Consider the following 5,842-nt stretch of genomic DNA (forward strand, 5'->3'; position numbering starts at 1 on the left):
CTTTTTTTGCTATTATCAATATTTTAGAAACAAACACTGGTAGAAATTGTTTAGTACTGTAACCACATTTTCTTACTCCGAATAGGATTCCTTAGTTAACGTCATATTCCAGTCACATTTGCTGTTTTGAGTGAATATACATTTGTAATACCTTTTAGTTTCATTCGTCGCTTTTCATCTTCCTTTCGTTTATCTGTATAAACATTAGCGTTTATACTTAGGATGGAACTACTGGGGTCTTTGTGTATTCTACCTCCTAGATTAATATAGAATTTTTCCTACATTTATCATTTGTGCAGGTGTAACTACAATTTCCATATAGAACATTGGTCAAGCATGTCATAAGCTGCTGTCATTCTAGCTGCCTGTTGTTCTGTGCCATTCACTTAATATAACACCTTTTATCCTCCCGTGAAAAAGACAGATGAATGGTCCATATGTAGTCAGGTGATATTTTGAGGTTATGACCTCTCTTATGTTTCAGTTGGAATAATCAGTCATGTGGGAAGTACTAGTCATGCTGGGTAAATCATCCTTTCTAATTTAAGTAAGTAATTTGATTTTTATTCAGCCTGGTACAAAATCTCAACTGTGTAAGTTTGGAACAACTCAAACGAGAGAAACAGCTTCATAGCTAGCTCTCCAGTAAAGACAATAGTCTGATGTGGCAAGTAAAGTACACTTTCACTGTGTTTGTGTTCATAAATATTGTTTATTGTGATTGCACATGTGTGTTCAGTCTTTCTCGATTTCTTTTGAGCTCAGTTAGTCAGGAAGTACATCATTATTTTGTAGTAAACATCTTGACAAATCTCCTGTTATTCTGCAGACCTATTGCCACTCTTAAGGAAAATCAATGCTTCCAAAAACTGGCCCGGCATGGCCAGATGGTTAGGGTGCTCGACTCGCAATCTGAGGGTCGCGGGTTCAAATCCCCGTCACACCAAATATGCTCGCCCTTTCAGCCATGGCGGCATTATAATGTTACGATCAATCCCACTATTCGTTGGTAAAGAGTAGCCCAAGAGTTGGCGGTGGGTGATGATGACTAGCTGCTTTCCCACTGCTAAATTAGGGACGGCTAGCGCAGATAGCCCTCGTGTAGCTTTGCGCGAAATTCAAAACAAACAAATAAGCTTCCAAAAACATCACAGTGTAGATAGTAAGGAGAACACTTTGGTACTGTGACCGAGATATCTTATTGTAGATTTTTTTGTGTTTTGTCTTATGTCTGTGTTACTCTTTACTTGAACTATTGTATATTAAGGTCCTTTCTCGAGGAAATATCAATTTTTTACAAGTAGAGGGACTTGTGACCAAGAAGAAGAATTGGTAAGAGAGACAGTAGCTCGAGAGAGAGAGTTGCCATGTCTAAGAGAAGTCTTCTCCCATTAGTTCAGCACTAGAGATCTGGCATCCAAAAACTGGCAAGTCGAACTGGAAGACTAAAGGCAAAACTAAGACTGCTTTAACAGGAGAGATGCTTTTCATGATCTTATATAATGAAATTTGGCCTGCATAATGTGCCCAATACTTGTGAGAGGCTAATGGAGCTTATAACGAAGGGGCTACAATGGGAGAAATGCTTGGTTTATATTGATGATGCCTTAGTATTTGACCACACGTTTTAGTCTGCAGATAAAAAGAAAGATGGCTTGAAACTGAAACAGGAAAATGTTTGCCAAGATAGAAAAAGAGTGAGATAGGTCTCGAATCGTAACCAATGAGAAGTCTACAATTTTCTTGGTCTTGTATCATACTACTGATGATTTGTGGCCAACTTCTCCAAAAGCACGTCATTATTTGCTCGCACTAAGGTAGAAAGGCACTTCAAATGGAGTGAAGAGTGTGAACACACATTACAGTCCCTGAAGCATGCTTTAATATGCCAGCTTGAATCTTGACATACACTGTGACCAAACTGTGAATTATTTTTGGATACCTATGCCAGTGATAGTGATATTGGAGTAGTGTTGCTACAACTGCAGGGTGGAGTAGAATGTGCAATCATGTATTCTAGTCAGGTACTCATTATACTATAAGATGAAGAAATAACTGCTAGCATTTATAGTCATGAAACACTGCTAGCCCTATTTTAATGGTATAAAGTTCATTACTAGAGTGTACCATGCATTACTGAAATTGTTTATAAACTTTAAAAACCCCTAAGGAACCTTTGTGTGCTGGATAAAAGCATTGGATGAGTATGACTTTGCGTTACATCATCGTCCAGGCCCACAAAATGGAAATGCCAACATACTGTCTTACCACACAGTGAGAACCTATACATTTATTGATACTTTGTAGGAACTGGAACAATTTCTACCATGAAAACTTAAAACCATACAGTAGATGATTCCACTAGCGGATGGATGCCAACTCAGAATGAGAAACATGACATAGATACATATAACCTGTGGCATTTGTATGAGGACCATACATCATGTCTACAGGGAGCAGGATTTCCCAACTGAACATGAGCATGTATTGTGATTCTGTTGATCTCTGCCCAGTTACTCTGTATGTTCTCATGTCATATGGTGAGGGATTTGATTGGGATTATAAAACTTGGCAAGTATATACTTGAAAGCCTGTGTTACCCATTCCACTACAGCGTCAGGCTGGGGGTGATAAGGCAATGTGTGTGTATCCACCACATTCAAAAATGTTACACAACTCAGAAAACAAGTGGCTGTTGAAATCACCCCTGATAACTGTGGATCTCTTTTGGTGCTCCAAACCATACTATCAGTGCTCTGGAAACATATCAGCTATGGACTGTGTTGATGTATCGACCAATGAATAAGTTTTACCTTCTTTGTGAATTGTAATAGCTATAAATATATACAGATAACCGTGTGTCATCTCCATGAGTAGACCAATGATATCCAGAGCTATTCTGCATAAATGAGAAAAAACAGTTCTCTGCTGCAGTTTATCTTGTGTTGGTCGTTTCTACCTTCAGGTAACACATAAGCATCACAACTTAAATGTGGTCAGGAGAACCACTATAGAATGTTAGCAGCAGTGTGGGTAACACCTTGGTGGTACCCTTCAATCTTTGTGTTATGTAAAGTCTGAAGAATCCTTTGCCTTGGAGCTGCATGGCCTGGTGGTTGATAGTGATGGTACAGCACACCTTCTAATGCTTGAAATTGCAACTGCGTAATGTTACATGTCTCTTGACTGCTTCAACTCCTACATCAATGAACCAAATCATTCGATCACGAGATAAGGTCTTGTCCAACCAGAATCAAGCTGCTTCTGTAGTACTGGCACATATCAAAGGCATACCCGGTCTTCATATCCATTCTTTCACTGTTTTATCATAGCCCCTCTTCTACCATATGACAGCCTTTCCTTACTGTTGAACTTGTTGATGTCAACTAATGTAAAGTTAACTATTTGACGTATTCTTGCAAACATTGTGGGATATCTGCTGTAGGGGTCTCAGAAAGCAAGAGTCACAACATCCTTACAGCTGAGTTTTTAAACATCTAGCTATTGATGTACTAGGTACTAGATCTAATCATTCCAGCCATTCTAGCTTATAATAATTGAACAGCTATCGCTCGACATCCATCAGAATTTTCTCATTGAAATTTTGCTCAATATTTCAAAAATCAAGGTCGCACTTATCTTTCAACTGAGTTTTCGAGCCTTTAGTTACCATTTTCATTTATTCAAACTGTTGGAGTATTAGGTTTTACATCTATTCTCTCCAGCAGTCCTAGCTTATTAAAAAAGTACCTTCAGCTCTATTCTCCATATCATCGGAATCAGAGTGAGATAAAACAGAGTTCTTGTCCTTCTTTAACTCGTCAGTCTCTTCCTCGGATGCCAGGTCGCTTGAGTGAATTAGAGGTTTGTCAGTAACATATGGACTTAGCTGGTCAACCTGTTACTGAGTGCTTCTCATACAAGTTTAATAGAATACCTCACCTGATATAGCTGAGTGACGAGAGTGACCACATGATCCTTAATATATTATCTTCAATATTCAGTACACTTAATTGTGTATTTCACTTCTCCACATGCAGTGAAGGAATTGTCTTTTCTCTTAGTGTGTATTGGTTGATTATATATGTTATATGTTATTTATATTTATATGTTATTAAAAATGCAATAATACTCAATTAAAACAATGAGAAAAACTCAGAAGGTTCTAATAACATGATGCAATAATATAACAATCACAAATTCATAACTATTGAACTACTCAATGTATGATTCGCAAACAGTTAACAAATCTGCAATAAACTATCACTTTTAAAAATAACTAAATTTAACATTCGTGTTATATAAACTATCTAAATCATAACACTCTCATCAAACATAAACTGAAACAGTCATGTGTATTTAACACCAAATTAGCTTGGAAAAACTCAAGAGAGAGAGAAACAACCACAGAGCTAATTTTTAAGGAGATGCGACTGTCCATTCTGACAAGTAAAGTTTACTTTTACTGTGTTAACAAATATTGTTTATTGTGACTGTACATTTGTGTCTAGCCTCTCTTTATTTCTCACAAGCTCAGCTAGGCAAAGAATACAGAATTATTTCACAGTAGAGATCTTGATAAATCTCCTGTTATTACACATACCTATCTTGTTACTCCTAGGGTAAATCAATGTTATTTTACAATATTATAGCTTCTTTTTTTAGAAATGAAAAGAAGTTGTGAAAATAAAGAAGAGGAAGCAGAATAAGAAAATAATAGTGAATACAATACTATTAAATCATTTATTATTTGGTGTTTATTGTGCTTCTGCTGAATATAATTCTTTAAAAAAAAAAGATAGCTGCCTGGCTAACACTGACAGCAGTTTCCCTCTGCCCCTAGTGTCTGCGCTAGAAACCGGGTTTCGATACCTGTGTTGGGCAAAGTACAGATAACCCATTGTGTAGCTTTGTGCTTAACTACAAACAAACAAACCTTTCCTTCTGCATGCAATTATTTTCATAGAACAACTTTTTTCAAGTATTGTTTGTTTGTTTTTGTATTTCGCGCAAAGCTACACGATGGCTATCTGCGCTAGCCGTCCCTAATTTAGCAGTGTAAGACTAGAGGGAAGGCAGCTAGTCATCACCACCACCGCCAACTCTTGGGTTACTCTTTTACCACGGCTGAAAGAGCGAGCATGTTTGGTGTGACGGGGATTTGAACCCGCGACTCGCAGATTGCGAGTCGAGCGCCCTAACCACCTGGCCATGCCGGGCCTTTTTCAAGTAGAATAGCAATATACTTTAAGATTTTCTTTTATCATTTTTTAAAATTTCTCGGAATGGATAAATGGTTTATCACTATGAATCCTTATTAATTGGTATTTGGCCCTGTCGTTTCTTATCGTAATTATATTAGTCGTTAATTTAGATATAGCCTTAAATTTAATATGATATTTTGGAGATAGTTTTCTCCTGAAAGACTCTGACACGGTTTTATAAAAATTAATGGGTGTACTTGATGATTTGGAGTTTGTTTGTAAGGAGTTGTATTGAAAGAAATATTCTGAGACGTCAAATGAAGTAATCAGTTTAACTTCCTCTGATATGGTATTGGTAATCTTGTTCTCGCTTGATAGACTAAAAATGTTGTTGTAATTTGTTCTATCATTGGGCGTTTTTTATTATTTGTTAAAAATAATGCCGAGTTCTTTCCACGTAATGATAACGAATTAATTTATTTTCTTCCTTGAACGTAAGTTACAGCCATATTAACTTGTAGGCATAATTTCATAAATAAACTTTTCAACAGAAACTCCTGAGCTAATATACACAGCGTGGTCACAAGTAAATAGACACCACCTTTTCAGAAAAAAATAAAATTTTCAGTCATATTCAC

The sequence above is a fragment of the Limulus polyphemus genome, unplaced genomic scaffold (assembly GCF_000517525.1).
Source record: "Limulus polyphemus unplaced genomic scaffold, Limulus_polyphemus-2.1.2 Scaffold3760, whole genome shotgun sequence".
In the NCBI taxonomy this organism is placed as follows: Eukaryota; Metazoa; Arthropoda; class Merostomata; order Xiphosura; family Limulidae; genus Limulus; species Limulus polyphemus.